At 45.7% G+C, this 16,051-nt stretch overlaps 1 long non-coding RNA gene across 5 annotated transcripts in view; it reads right to left on the bottom strand.

Annotated features, from left to right (window-relative positions):
* Positions 1-16,051, bottom strand: part of LOC125641627 (uncharacterized) — a 75,344-nt gene that overhangs the window by 2,776 nt on the left and 56,517 nt on the right. For 4 of the 5 annotated variants that reach the window (XR_007358105.2, XR_012669568.1, XR_012669566.1 and 1 more), the window contains 2 exons: positions 11,967-12,219; positions 7,249-8,059 (listed from right to left, as the gene is read on the bottom strand). This is a non-coding gene — a long non-coding RNA (uncharacterized LOC125641627). Of the gene's footprint in view, positions 1-7,248; positions 8,060-11,953; positions 12,220-16,051 lie in introns of those variants that run through there. The other variant, XR_012669567.1, reaches the window with a different exon arrangement.

Genomic DNA, 16,051 nt, shown 5'->3' with positions numbered 1-16,051 from the left:
GATGATGCAGGATGAAACTCAGAACTAGCCAAGAAGAGGCAGAAGCTCAGGCTCAGGTTCCTGTTTAAGTAAAGAATAAAAGCAAACGCCAGGATGGGATGTGAGTTGTGAAGGGCAACTTTAAGATACAGACTTTCCTCTCAGCTGTGAGACAGATCAATGGCAGTGTGGAAACATGGCTAAGTCATTGGAAGGGGTTCAGTCCATGCATGATACATTGGGAGAGGATTTGGTTGGCTTTGTCACCACATGTTTACTGACACCTCCCTTAGTCCCTGGAAAGGATCAGAGGCTTCCAAAAATGGTGAATTTTTTTCATTCTAACTTCCAGAAGAAAAAGGAGGAATTCAATGCTTGGCACTGACAGCAGATTCCAAATAGATGTAAACACACAGGCAGCAGGGAATAGTCAGTCTCTCTCACTCTCTCTATTTTTTTAAAAAAAATAATTACTGCAAAGATGTGGCAGAAGCTAACAAAAAAATCAGGGGATTTGAATTTCCTATATATTTTAGCTCTTTAATTCATTAATTGGCACTGGCAATATCTATTTTCTTTTGATCTTCATAATGTTTTCCATCATTAAATGATAGATATTTACAACCCTCCTCAGAGGCATTCTCTGAGTTTTGTGAAACTCAGGCAGAAAGGCTAAAGCCAACATTTTCCAGAGTGGTCACTAATTTTAAGTGGTATTTCTGGGTCTCAATTCAAGCACCCTACATTACTAGACACTTTAGAATACTTGAACTTGGCTTGACTGGAGAGGAAGTCAACATCAGAGCCAAGATCTGAGATTAGGCGCTCCTGGCTCTTAGTCCTTCACTGGATACCTCTAAGTTCTGGACCTATGCTCAGCTCACTAAGCCCTATCATTTTGTTTGTACGGAGTGCAGTATGTTGCCTCGATGTGAATAAGGACATGGACACTTTTGAATAGGAATCTACAGGATATTTAAATTTTAGACCATGCTGAGCAAAGGCACTGCTTGTGCTTGCCATCTGGTGGCTCATGGTAGATTTCACTGTACACTCCAAAAATCATTCTTTCCTCTGAAACTAATTTTTCCACTCTATTTGGAAAAAGGCAAATATAGTGCCTATCTATAAAAAGGGAAATAAGGACAACCAGGGGAATTACAGACCAGTCAGTTTAACTTCTGTACCTGGAAAGATAATGGAGCAAATAATTAAGCAATCAATTTGCAAACACCTAGAAGTTAATAAGGTGATAAATAACAGTCAGCATGGATTTGTCAAGAACAAATCATGTCAAACCCACCTGATAGCTTTCTTTGACAGGGTAACAAGCCTTGTGGATAGAGGGGAAACAGTAGATGTGGTATATCTTGACTTTAGTAAGGCTTTTGATACTGTTTCGAATGACCTTCTCATAAACAAACTAGGGAAATACAACCTAGATGGAGCTAGTATAAGATGGGTACATAACTGGTTGGAAAATCGTTCCCAGAGAGCAGTTATCGGTGGTTCACAGTCATGCTGGAAGGGCATAACAAGTGGGGTCCCACAGGGATAGGTTCTGGGTCCAGCTCTGTTCAATATCTTCATCAATGATCTAGATAATGGCACAGAGAGCACACTTATAAAGTTTGCGGATGATACCAAGCTGGGAGGGGTTGCAAGTGCTTTGGACGATAGGATTAAAATTCAAAATGATCTGCACAAACTGGAGAAATGGTCTGAATTAAATAGGATGAAATTCAATAAGGACAAATTGAAAGTACTCCACTTAGGAAGGAACAATCACACACACAAAATGGGAAATGACTGCCTAGGAAAGGACTGTGGAAAGGGATCTGGGGGTCATAGTGGATCACAAGCTATATGTGAGTCAACAGTGTATGCAGAAAAAGCAAACATCATTCTGGGATGTATTAGCAGGAGTATTGTAAGCAAGACACAAGAAGTAATTCTTCCGCTCTACTTCGCGCTGATTAGGCCTCAACTGGAGGGAGTATTGTGTCCAGTTCTAGAAAGATGTGGACAAACTGGAGAAAGTCCAGAAAACAGCAACAAAAATGATTAAAGGTCTAGAAAATATGATGTATGAGGGAAGATTGAAAAAATTGGGTTTGTTTAGTCTGGAGAAGAGAAGACTGGGAGAGGACATGATAACAGTTTTCAAGTACATAAAAGGTTGTTATAAGGAGGAGGGAGAAAAATTGTTCTTCTTAACCTCTGAGGACAGCACAAGAAGCAATGGGCTTAAATTGCAGAAAGGATGGTTTAGGTTGGACATTAGGAAAAACTTCCTAACTGTCAGAGTGGTTAAGCACTGGAATACATTGTCTAGGGAGGCTGTGGAATCTCCATCATTGTGGATTTTTAAGAGCAGGTTGGACAAACGCCTGTCTGGGATGATCTAGGTAATAATTAGTCCTGCCTTAAGTGCAGGGGACTGGACTAGACGACCTCTCGAGGTCCCTTCCAGTTCTATGATTATTTGCGATTTCAAAAGCTCTCTTGTAACTAAGTTGTTTAAGAGAAATCAGTGCAAGTGATTCTTCAGCCACACAGTTGAAATTAAATGTAGCATATTGAGAAGTTTTTTAAAAGACAGAAAATACTGGATGTTCATAAATCCTTTCTCTGCCTTTCAAAACTGCTGCATATTGAGAAGGAGCTGTAAAGATGTAAAGCAAACACATAGCAAGAAAATTGTTACCCATGGGCAAATTTTGATCACCAGCATCTTAGAAAGGCTGTAGTTCTGCAAAGGCAGAAGTCGCTCAATAGACTAAGGACAATATTTTCAAAAATCTTATCGTCATCGTAAGGATGGTTTCATATTTGGAGGAGCTGTCCATTTCTTGCGAAACATGCCAGATGAATAGTCCATTTTCCCTTGGATTAGATACTGACTCAGCAGGGCCAGCTTTTCCACTCTGTTCTGAAAGAGCTTGTTTTAACTAGAAAGTTAGTTTGTGTTAGAACTCAACCTTGAGGAAACGTGTTACTAACATGATGTTGAACAGGAGGATGATGGAATGTAGACAGGGACAAGCTGTATTTAACATCATGTCAGATGGTGTGGTTAAACATATACTTCTATGCAATAGAAATGCACCATGTTACTGACCAGACAGAAGCAGCTACCTGGCTATTACAAAGTGTGTACATTACTGTGAGTGGGAAGAAATCCTAGTGTCTAACCATATGCTAATATTTAGGTAATAGCCCCGGTCTGCCATCTAGTGGCAGTAATATTTAATGCCTTTTGTATCTTCATACAGTGGGGCCAGAAATAGACGGAGCTGTTTGTGATAGCAAAAAATAGATGCCTTTGGCTTGGTGCAGTACTGCAGAGCTACGAGAGAAAGCTCATTCAGTCAAACTCCCTGCCTTCTGCACTCTGCTACTCCCAGTTCACTCCAGTCTGTTTGCACCTTAAGTAACCCCTTCCATCCAATGCTGCAAACTCCATGGAATTTACTAGGGCTGGAGAATGTCCCCTGCATGACTTTCAGGAGGAAGAGAGAGGACTGTCTTTGGTCTGGCCTGCTGAACAAGCTAAACAATTTGGGTGAATTCCCTGCCAGTGTTGGGGTGGAAACCCTTTTGTTCCCTTACCCAAGGTCAGCTGATGCGGCTAGGCTTTGTTTAACTTTGCTAGGAGGCTCCATTCCTGATCACCATAGGAATGGGTTACTCTGCAGGCTGTATATCTTTCCTTCTCTCCTCTTTGGATGACCACTCCCTTTCAAAGCTAGCAGCCAGCAGGAGAGAGTCTTATAACGCTGCTACTTTAGGGGTATGTCTACACTACGGAATAAGGTCGAATTTATAGAAGTCGGTTTTTTAGAAATCGGTTTTATATATTCGAGTGTGTGTGTGTCCCCACAGAAAATGCTCTAAGTGCATTAAGTGCATTAACTCGGCGGAGCGCTTCCACAGTACCGAGGCTAGAGTCGACTTCCGGAGCGTTGCACTGTGGGTAGCTATCCCACAGTTCCCGCAGTCTCCGCTGCCCATTGGAATTCTGGGTTGAGATCCCAATGCCTGATGGGGCTAAAACATTGTCGCGGGTGGTTCTGGGTACATATCGTCAGGCCCCCGTTCCCTCCCTCCCTCTGTGAAAGCAAGGGCAATCGTTTCGCGCCTTTTTTCCTGAGTTACCTGTGCAGACGCCATACCACGGCAAGCATGGAGCCCACTCAGGTAACCGTCACCCTATGACTCCTGGGTGCTGGCAGACGCGGTACGGCATTGCTACACAGTAGCAGCAACCCCTTGCCTTGTGGCAGCAGATGGTGCAGTACGACTGGTAGCCGTCATCGTCATGTCCGAGGTGCTCCTGGCCACGTCGGCTGGGAGCTCCTGGACAGACATGGGCGCAGGGACTAAATTTGGAGTGACTTGACCAGGTCATTCTCTTTAGTCCTGCAGTCAGTCCTATTGAACCGTCTTATGGTGAGCGGGCAGGCGATACGGACTGCTAGCAGTCGTACTGCACCATCTTCTGCCAGGCAGGCAAGAGATGAGGATGGCTAGCAGTCGTACTGTACCATCTTCTGCCGAGCAGCCATGAGATGTGGATGGCATGCAGTCCTTCTGCACCGTCTGCTGCCAGCCAAAGATGTAAAAGATAGATGGAGTGGATCAAAACAAGAAATAGACCAGATTTGTTCTGTATTCATTTGCTTACCCCCCTCCCCCGTCTAGGGGACTCATTCCTCTAGATCACACTGCAGTCACTCACAGAGAAGGTGCAGCGAGGTAAATCTAGCCATGTATCAATCAGAGGCCAGGCTAACCTTCCTGTTCCAATAAGAACGATAACTTAGGTGCACCATTTCCTATTGGAACCCTCCGTGAAGTCCTGCCTGAAATACTCCTTGATGTAAAGACACCCCCTTTGTTGATTTTAGCTCCCTGAAGCCAACCCTGTAAGCCGTGTCGTCAGTCGCCCCTCCCTCCGTCAGAGCAACGGCAGACAATCGTTCTGCACCTTTTTTCTGTGCGGACGCCATACCAAGGCAAGCATGGAGGCCGCTCAGCTCACTTTGGCAATTAGGAGCACATTAAACACCACACGCATTATCCAGCAGCATATGCAGCACCGGAACCTGGCAAAGCGATACCGGGCGAGGAGGCGACGTCAGCGCAGTCACGTGAGTGATCAGGACATGGACACAGATTTCTCTGAAAGCATGGGCCCTGCCAATGCATGCATCATGGTGCTAATGGGGCAGGTTCATGCTGTGGAACGCCGATTCTGGGCTCGGGAAACAAGCACAGACTGGTGGGACCGCATAGTGTTGCAGGTCTGGGACGATTCCCAGTGGCTGCGAAACTTTCGCATGCGTAAGGGCACTTTCATGGAACTTTGTGACTTGCTTTCCCCTGCCCTGAGGCGCATGAATACCAAGATGAGAGCAGCCCTCACAGTTGAGAAGCGAGTGGTGATAGCCCTGTGGAAGCTTGCAACGCCAGACAGCTACTGGTCAGTTGGGAATCAATTTGGAGTGGGCAAATCTACTGTGGGGGCTGCTGTGATGCAAGTAGCCCACGCAATCAAAGATCTGCTGATATCAAGGGTAGTGACCCTGGGAAATGTGCAGGTCATAGTGGATGGCTTTGCTGCAATGGGATTCCCTAACTGTGGTGGGGCCATAGACGGAACCCATATCCCTATCTTGGCACCGGAGCACCAAGCCGGCGAGTACATAAACTGCAAGGGGTATTTTTCAATAGTGCTGCAAGCTCTGGTGGATCACAAGGGACGTTTCACCAACATCAACGTGGGATGGCTGGGAAAGGTACATGACACTCGCATCTTCAGGAACTCTGGTCTGTTTCAAAAGCTTCAGGAAGGGACTTTATTCCCAGACCAGAAAATAACTGTTGGGGACGTTGAAATGCCTATATGTATCCTTGGGGACCCAGCCTACCCCTTAATGCCATGGCTCATGAAGCCGTACACAGGCAGCCTGGACAGTAGTCAGGAGCTGTTCAACTACAGGCTGAGCAAGTGCAGAATGGTGGTAGAATGTGCATTTGGACGTTTAAAGGCGCGCTGGCGCAGTTTACTGACTTGCTTAGACCTCAGCGAAACCAATATTCCCACTGTTATTACTGCTTGCTGTGTGCTCCACAATATCTGTGAGAGTAAGGGGGAGACGTTTATGACAGGGTGGGAGGTTGAGGCAAATCGCCTGGCTGCTGGTTACGCGCAGCCAGACACCAGGGCGGTTAGAAGAGCGCAGGAGGGCGCGGTACGTATCAGAGAAGCTTTGAAAACCAATTTCATGACTGGCCAGGCTACGGTGTGAAAGTTCTCTTTGTTTCTCCTTGATGAAACCCCCCGCCCCTTGGTTCAGTCTACTTCCCTGCAAGCTAACCACCCTCCCTTCCTCCCTTTAATCATTGCTTGCAGAGGCAATAAAGTCATTGTTGCTTCACATTCATGCATTCTTTATTCATTCATCACACAAATAGGGGGATGACTACCAAGGTAGCCCAGGAGGAGTGGTGGAGGAGGGAAGGAAAATGCCACACAGCACTTTAAAAGTTTACAACTTTAAAATTTATTGAATGCCAGCCTTCTTTTTTTTGGGGCAATCCTCTGTGGTGGAGTGGCTGGTTGGCCGATGGCCCCCCCACCACGTTCTTGGGCGTCTGGGTGTGGAGGCTACGGAACTTGGGGAGGAGGGCGGTTGGTTACACAGGGACTGTAGTGGCAGCCTGTGCTCCAGTTGCCTTTGCTGCAGCTCAACCATACACTGGAGCATACTGGTTTGGTCCTGCAGCAGCCTCAGCATTGAATCCTGCCTCCTCTCATCACGCTGCTGCCACATTTGAGCTTCAGCCCTGTCTTCAGCCCGCCACTTACTCTCTTCAGCCCGCCACCTCTCCTCCCGGTCATTTTGTGCTTTCCTGCACTCTGACATTATTTGCCTCCACGCATTCGTCTGTGCTCTGTCAGTGTGGGAGGACAGCATGAGCTCGGAGAACATTTCATCGCGAGTGCGTTTTTTTTTCTTTCTAAGCTTCACTAGCCTCTGGGAAGGAGAAGATCCTGTGATCATTGAAACACATGCAGCTGGTGGAGAAAAAAAAAGGGACAGCGGTATTTAAAAAGACACATTTTATAAAACAGTGGCTACACTCTTTCAGGGTAAACCTTGCTGTTAACATTACATACATAGCACATGTGCTTTTGTTACAAGGTTGCATTTTGCCTCCTCCCACTGCGTGACTACCCCCTCAACCTTCCCCCCTCCCTGTGGCTAACAGCGGGGAACATTTCTGTTTAGCCACAGGCAAACAGCCCAGCAGGAATGGGCTCCTCTGAGTGTCCCCTGAAGAAAACCACTCTATTTCAACCAGGTGACCATGAATTATATCTCACTCTCCTGAGGATAACACAGAGAGATAAAGAACGGATGTTGTTTGAATGCCAGCAAACATACACTGCAATGCTTTGTTCTACAATGATTCCCGAGTACGTGTTACTGGCCTGGAGTGGTAAAGTGTACTACTATGAAGGACGCAATAAGGCTGCCCTCCCCAGAAACCTTTTGCAAAGGCTTTAGGACTACATCTAGGAGAACCGCGAATGCCAGGGCAAAGTAATCCTTTCACATGCTTGCTTTTAAACCATGTATAGTATTTTAAAAGGTACACTCACCAGAGGTCCCTTCTCTGCCTGCTGGGTCCAGGAGGCAGCCTTGGGTGGGTTCGGGGGATACTGGCTCCAGGTCCAGGGTGAGAAACAGTTCCTGGCTGTCGGGAAAACCGGTTTCTCCGCTTGCTTGCTGTGAGCTATCTACAACCTCATCATCATCATCATCTTCTTCGTCCCCAAAACCTGCTTCCGTATTGCCTCCATCTCCATTGAAGGAGTCAAACAACACGGCTGGGGTAGTGGTGGCTGAACCCCCTAAAATGGCATGCAGCTCATCAGAGAAGTGGCATGTTTGGGGCTCTGACCCGGAGTGGCCGTTCGCCTCTCTGGTTTTCTGGTAGGCTTGTCTCAGCTCCTTCAGTTTCACGCGCACTGCTTCGGGTCCCTGTTATGGCCTCTGTCCTTCATGCCCTGGGAGATTTTGACAAAGGTTTTGGCATTTCGAAAACTGGAACGGAGTTCTGATAGCACGGATTCCTCTCCCCAAACAGCGATCAGATCCCGTACCTCCCGTTCGGTCCATGCTGGAGCTCTTTTGCGATTCTGGGACTCCATCATGGTCACCTGTGCTGATGAGCTCTGCATGGTCACCTGCAGCTTGCCACGCTGGCCAAACAGGAAATGAGATTCAAAAGTTCGCGGTTCTTTTCCTGTCTACCTGGCCAGTGCATCTGAGTTGAGAGTGCTGTCCAGAGCGGTCACAATGGAGCACTCTGGGATAGCTCCCGGAGGCCAATACCATCGAATTGTGTCCACAGCACCCCAAATTTGAGCCGGCAACGTCGATTTAAGCGCTAAATTTAAGATCCACTTGTCAGGGGTGGAGTAAGGAAATCGATTTTAAGAGCCCTTTAAGTCGAAATAAAGGGCTTCATTGTGTGGACGGGTGCAGGTTTACATCGATTTAACGCTGCTAAATTCGACCTAAAGTCCTAGTGTAGACCAGGTAAAATTCTTGCTTTGCTAACAGATGTTTAACCACCCAAGGCAGAAGTGAGCCCCCTGCCCTGGGACAGTGGCAGATTCCCAGAGGAACACTGAACATCCTTCTGAGAGATGGATTGCCACCTATGGTCATCCAGCTGGGATGAGGTAATGCAAAATGACTATGCTGGAATCCTACAGCTACATTTCACTTTCACAACTGAGAACGGCCCACAGGAGCTGTTTAATGCTATTTGTTATTAGTTTTACACTAATGTGAATCAGAGCTTAATAGAGACAGAGTACTGCCCACTTAGAAGAGGGGACTGAGTCAGGTCTCCTGGGTGAGGCTGACAACTTTCTACTCACACAAAACCAAAGACCCTTGCCCCATCCCTTATCCAAGGCCCCCCCCAGCTCCTCCATCCCCCCTCCCTCTGTCGCTTGCTCTCCTCAGCCTCACTCACTCGCTCATTTTCACAGGACTGAGGCAGAGGGTTGGGGGATGTGGGAGGGGTAAGGGCTCTGGGCTGGGGATGCGGGTTCTGGGTGGGGCCAGAAATGTGAGGTTCAGGGTAAGGGAGGGGGCTCTGGGCTGGGGGTTGGAGTGCAGGGGGTGAAGGTTCTGGCTGGGGGTGTGGGCTCTGGGCTGGGGCCAGGGATGAGGGGTTTGGGGTTCAGGAGGGGGCACTGGGCTGGGGGATGGAGCCAAGGGATTCAGAGTATGGGACGGGGCTCTGGGCTGAGGCAGGGGGTTGGGGTGTGGCAGGGGGGTCCAGGCTCTGGGCTGGAAGTGCGGGTTCTGGGCTGGGGCCAGAAATGAGGGGTTATGGGTGCAGGAGGGGGCTCCAGGCTGGGGAAGGGGCTTGGCGTGCAGGCTCTGGGGTGGGGCTGGGGATGAGAGGTTTGGGGTGTAGTAGGGAGCTCTGGGCTGGGATTGAGGGGTTTGGAGAGCGGGAGGGGGAAATCGGGGCTGGGTAAGGGATGGGGGGATTCAGGGGTGCAGGCTCCAAGTGGTGCTTAACTCAAGCAGCTCCTGGAAGCAGCAGCATGTCCCCCACTCCAGCTCCTACGCAGCGGCACAGCCAGGCAGCTCTGCATCCTGCCCTGTCCACAGGTGCTGCCCCTGCAGCTCCCATTGGCCATGGTTCCTGGCCAATGGGAGCTACAGAGCCGATGCTTGGGGCGGGGGCAGCATGCAGAGCTCCCTGGCTGCCCTTACACGTAGGCACCAGAGGGAGGACATGCCGCTGCTTCCGGGAGCCCAGCAGAGCCAGGGCAGGCAGGAAGCCTTTGTCCCACTGCACTTTTAATGGCTGGCCAGACTTTTAATGGCCCGGTCAGCAGTGCTGACCAGAGCCGGCAGGGTCCCTTTTTGATAGGGGCGTTCCGGTCGAAAACCAGATACCTGGCAACCCTACTCCCTGGGTTCTCTCTGACTCTGTCACTTGTTCATTCAGGCTTGATTGTGAGATGACATCGTAGTCCATTAGCTCCTAGAGGCCCCAGCGGCTTGGGCCCCTTTCTGCTAGACACTGTACAAAGGTAAGAGACAGAGCTACTTCGATGAGCTTACAGTCCAAGTAAGCAGTTGTAAGTGCTTAGCAGCAACCAGGCTACAACACCAGGAGGCCTCTGGTGAGTCAGTGAACCTATGTGTAAAGCACTTAGGATAACTCACCTACATCAGTGTTGTGAATTTAGACTTTTTCCTCTCGCTCCCATCAATTTAGTATCTGGGCACCTTGCATACATTAGCTAACGTATGCTCACAATCCCCTTTGATACAGCAAAATATTGTTGTCCCCTTCTACAGATGGAGAACTGAAGCACAAAAAGCTTAGGTGACTTGCCCACAGTCACACAGGAAAACTGTGACAGAGCGAGGAAGAGATCCCAGCTCTCCAGAGCTCCACTTCTGTGCCTTACCCATTCTGCCTACATCATTTGTTTGAAATCCTAGATAAGGCAAAGCATTATTATTATGGCTTCCTCCACAGTTCCTGTGGCTTATCCACTAAACCTACCTTCTTAGAAGAGAAAACTTTCTTTTCTCCTTTTTCTACATCCACTCTACCCTAGATTTTCTTCTTGTGTTATCCTGTCTGTTCAAAGTACCATTGCTCACAACTAAGTAATTTAGGATGCTTGCTTAAAAGAATCTAGTTCATCAGTTTCCCCTCTCCTCAACATATTTTCTTTTTGGCAGTTCCCTTCCCTCTCCCTCATCTTTTATCTCATTTTTTACCACTTTAGTATTGTTATTGTTCAAAGGGGAAATTAAAAATTTCTCATATTGTAGTGGGCAAGCTTCTGCTGGAGTAATTGTTCCTATCTGTAAATGAATGAGCTGCACTTGTTTTCAAAAAAGATTTTGAAATGTTGTAGAACAGGGAATCCAGTTGCTCCATCCTGCACTCTGCATCCTAAATGTTTAATCAGTCTTTGCTCTCAGCAGTTCCAGGACAGAGATTCCCAAACTGATCTGTAGACCAATGGTGGCATGCTGGTGATCACACAGCTGTCTGTGGACCACAGGGTGTGTCTCCACCTCATCTATAGCTGCTAGATCACATTAAAAGCAATTAAATGTGTAAAGTGTTCCCACTCCCCCCAATATTAATTTTCCAGGCAAACTCCTGCTGTAAGTGCCACTGGGACATTAAATGACTGGGAATTGGAAGGAAGGTGGTCTGTGAAATTGCAAATGGGAAAGCAGATGATTTTCAACTTGTGAAACAGGTTGTTTTTAGAAGCGGGTGAAATTTTAAGTGTTCCATAATATTTGAATTTTTAATGAATTCTCTTCAGCCACCCAGTTTACTAACAAAAATGTTCACACAAAAACAAGTTTTGAAGTGGACGTCAGTATTCACTGCAGAAGGAAAGTACTTTCAAGCTCATCCAATTAGGACACTGTAACAGGGTCAGCTTACCTCTCCCAATCACAGCCACGCCTTGGTTACCCTCTTCTGGGCCTCAGTTTCCCTCCTGATGACTGTCTCCTTTTAGCAGGTAGACAATGCAGTTCCCCACTCTCCCGGTAGAGTCCCTTAATTTAGCCCCCCAGGCAAACATAAGAGCCCATCTCTCCCAATGGAACAAAGAGTGCAAAACAATCCTAAACAAACAAAAAGAAATAAGAAAAGGAGGACTTGTGGCACCTTAGAGACTAACCAATTTATTTGAGCATAAGCTTTCGTGAGCTACAGCTCACTTCATCGGATGCAGCCGATGAAGTGAACTGTAGCTCACGAAAGCTTATGCTCAAATAAATTGGTTAGTCTCTAAAGTGCCACAAGTATTCCTTTTCTTTTTGCGAATACAGACTAACACAGCTGCTACTCTGAAACCTGTCAAAAAGAAATAAATAAATCCTACCACCATTCTTCACCTGCGGGGTTTCATGTGTCAGTACAGATCTCAGTTGTTCTTCATCCTCCCAAGCTGAACAGTCTCTTGCCCAGGGTCCTCCGACCTTGTCTTCTCCACTCAATGCAGGGAAAAAGAAGAGAATTCCTCCTTCCTTCTATGGGAGCATCAGCCTGGGATTCCTCAACAGAAACAGATGCAGGTACCAAGCTTCAGTGCTACACCGCTCTTCTTATCCCAAATAGAGCTGGGAGAAATTTTTTGGCCAACATTTTCTGCAAAAACCAGATGCATAAATTCATGTCCATTTATCAAATTGTTTCAGTAAAAAAACCCAAACAAACCACACACACACAAAAAACCCCACCCTCAAAACATTTAATTTTGACATTGTCAAAACAGTGTTTCATTTGAAAGTTTCTTTTAATTTTATTTTTAAAAAAAACAACCCAAAACATTAAATATGGTCAAAGTCAAAACATTTCATCTAAGCAAAACAATTTTTGGACTTTTCAATACACCAAAGATATAACAAATATTCATTTTCAGTTCAACCCCCAGACTTTTTTTTCCCCATTTTTCAGAATTGCTAGCAAACCAAAACCAAAACCAGGTGCCTCTTATTTACACAGCAATAATCCCACACCATTTCCTTTCCTGGTTTTAGCATCGGTCTAAATTGTCATTGCTCAATGCAGAGCTCACAAGGAGTCTTTTACTATTCAGAACCATTGGCCCTCCCCAAGCTTCTTTCTCCTTGATCCTTCCTCCCAACTCCTGGGCATTCCATTCCAGCCTCACGCTTCAAGGCCTCTCAATTAAAAACCCATTACTGTCAGCCTGACCCCTTGTAGTATAGCCAAAAAGACAGCTCTTTTATATCCCTTCTCCCAGCATGCACTGCTCCCAAGACTACAACTCGCATCACCTGCCCCCCGACCCAACTACATCCCTTGAATGCCTAGAATACCCTTGAGCTGCACTTAACCAAGACTGGGCCATGCCAGGCATGGAGCTTCCCTTAAAAAACCAGCACCATCTGACAGGCACAACATGATTTATCTGACCCACCAAGCCACACAGTTTGAATTTAGAACTGATGTGACCATTCTGTAGAGGGGAAAAAAGATACTTGTAAAAAAATATCAGACAACAAATTTATTCAGTGAAATCACAGTCTCCTTAGGAATCTACTTTAAATAGAATAGAAGACTAAATTAATAGAATAAAGTGTTCTCTAGGACCTGTGGGTTCTAGGTATTTTGTGTGTGTGTGTGTGTACGTACTCCCATGTATGGGATGGAGAAGGTGGGGTGGGGATATACCTCAAAAAAAATCCCAGTCAGACTGGTCCCTAATGCCAGAAAACAAAGTATGGATGACACAACTTCTTAAAATTGCAAGAATGAACATTTTAAAAATAAGTGAATCAATTTTATTCTGGGGCCATTATCCAGGGGCTGAGCATGAACCCCAGATCAAAGGCTTGAGGTTATATAGGACTCAGAAGGGTGAAGTTACAGCACTAGAAAGAATGAAAACTAATGGCAGACATTCCAATTACCATTTTAATGACTAGAAGTTGCGTCTGAGGGCGCAGACTAAAGGAAATCCCTGAACATGGTTTGAAGGAGAATGTATTAAGAGTCATTCATGGAAAATGAAAACGGATGTGCCAACGTTATTAGTATAGTGTTTGCAATTGGTATGCATAACCAGACATGTGGAAGTTCCCATCTGGGCGATGCAGTGGGGTGAGTTTTATTAAGCAGAGAGACTCTGATACAGAGATTATTTGGAGTCTTTGCGATTTCCTACTGCAGTTCTCAAGACAATTGTTGCTGTCTTAAGTTGCAGTGGTGTGGGGACGAGAAGCAATGCACCTGTTGCTAGGCATTGGCAAAGTGATGCTTCCACATGAACTTATTAAAAAATAAATGGGGTTAGTGGCATGTTCCAGCCCAACCAGTTTAAAAACGAACAGAACACATGATCAGAGAGAGCAGAGGGGGACTGATCCTGCCCCAGTAAAGTCAATGGGAGTTTTGCCATAGACTGCAATGGGAAAAGGACAGGCTCAGAGCCGGATAGATGAGACAGGGGAGAGAACCTGTGCAGTGAATTAAATCACCATCAAATGCTGGGGAAATTCAGAATCAGAACTGATAGTGTCTGAGGTCCATATCTAATCAGATACCAATACATCTGGGGTGGCTGCATTGCATAACTCATAAGTGGTGAAACTGTGAGCTATCTATGCAGGTCATCTTCAAAGAAAGCTAATTACGCTGAAGTGATTGAGACTAGACCCCAATGAAATGCTCCTTTAAACTTTAATAATATTTAAAGCTAAGAAACACAATCTCTGTAAGTGTTTACAGAGTCAGCCTTCTGGCCAGGCAAGTTTACATATCCATAATTATTCTGTTTCATCCTTCAATTTACCCTTTCCTTATTGCAGGATACTTTCAGCCTCAGCTATTAATCATTCTATACAGCAATTATAATTGACTGTGTCATAAATATAAAGGGAAGGGTAAACCCCTTTGAAATCCCTCCTGGCCAGGGGAAAGCTCCTCTCACCTGTAAAGGGTTAAGAAGCTAAAGGTAACCTCGCTGGCACCTGACCAAAATGACCAATGAGGAGACAAGATACTTTCAAAAGCTGGGAGGAGGGAGAGAAACAAAGGGTCTGTGTCTGTCTGTATGCTGCTTTTGCCAGGGACAGAACAGGAATGGAGTCTTAGAACTTTTAGTAAGTAATCTAGCTAGGTATGTGTTAGATTATGATTTCTTTAAATGGCTGAGAAAATAATTGTGCTGAATAGAATAACTATTTCTGTCTATGTATCTTTTTTGTAACTTAAGGTTTTGCCTAGAGGGGTTCTCTATGTTTTTGAATCTAATTACCCTGTAAGATATCTACCATCCTGATTTTACAGGGGGGATTTCTTTATTTCTATTTACTTCTATTTTTTATTAAAAGTCTTCTTGTAAAAAACTGAATGCTTTTTCATTGTTCTCAGATCCAAGGGTTTGGGTCTGTGGTCACCTATGCAAATTGGTGAGGCTTTTTATCCAACATTTCCCAGGAAAGGGGGGGTGCAAGTGTTGGGAGGATTGTTCATTGTTCTTAAGATCCAAGGGTCTGGGTCTGTAGTCACCTAGGCAAATTGGTGAGGCTTTTTACCAAACCTGGTGCAGGGTTTTGGGAAGTATTTTGGGGGAAAAGACGCGTCCAAACAGCTCTTCCCCAGTAACCAGTATTAGTTTGGTGGTGGTAGCGGCCAGTCCAAGGACAACGGGGGGAATATTTTGTACCTTGGGGAAGTTTTGACCTAAGCTGGTAAAGATAAGCTTAGGAGGTTTTTTCATGCAGGTCCCCACATCTGTACCCTAGAGTTCAGAGTGGGGGAGGAACCTTGACAGACTGAGATTAAAATAGATATTTTTGTGCATGAGGCTGTCGGCCTATTATATCATGAATTGTTTATTAAAAAGCACATGGCAAGTGAAAAAGAATGGGTCACCATTTACAATTCAGAATAAACTTCCAGAGACTCTGGATACAGAAGGCACTGAATTCCTTCATTCTTGGGAGGAAATTTACCCCATCAAAACACACACAGACTCTTCAGCTGCATTGAATGTGAAAATATGCTGATCAAATAATAATTCCCCGTTTAGTCAGCTCAGACCAAAGAGTTTGGTTAAATATTTGCTACTGACACAGATTTTCTTTAATGCAAGTAAGAGAAAGGACCCATTTCCCTGTTACAAATGGGAGACTATGTGGTAAATGCACACACTAGTAGAAGGCCCAAACATACTGTAGGGATATCAGATTTGTCATACCAGAGATCAGAGTAGCTTCTCTTTATTTGTCAGCAACAGCTGATGGTTCAGAGGAGGCGAAACAAAAATCTCATAATGCACTTGTGTACACTGTGGTGAGGTGAGAATTCCTGCCAGATCCCTACAACTAAGAGTCAATGTCAAAAACTCCACTTGATTTCAGTGGTGGAGAATTTGTTTCTTACATTGTAAAACTGAAAATACATCATAAATTTGGCCATAAAATTATCCAAGCCTTTTAAAACTACAGCC

This window comes from Caretta caretta, chromosome 8, assembly GCF_965140235.1.
Source record: "Caretta caretta isolate rCarCar2 chromosome 8, rCarCar1.hap1, whole genome shotgun sequence".
In the NCBI taxonomy this organism is placed as follows: domain Eukaryota; kingdom Metazoa; phylum Chordata; order Testudines; family Cheloniidae; genus Caretta; species Caretta caretta.
This window is presented reverse-complemented; position numbering and strand designations above follow the sequence as displayed.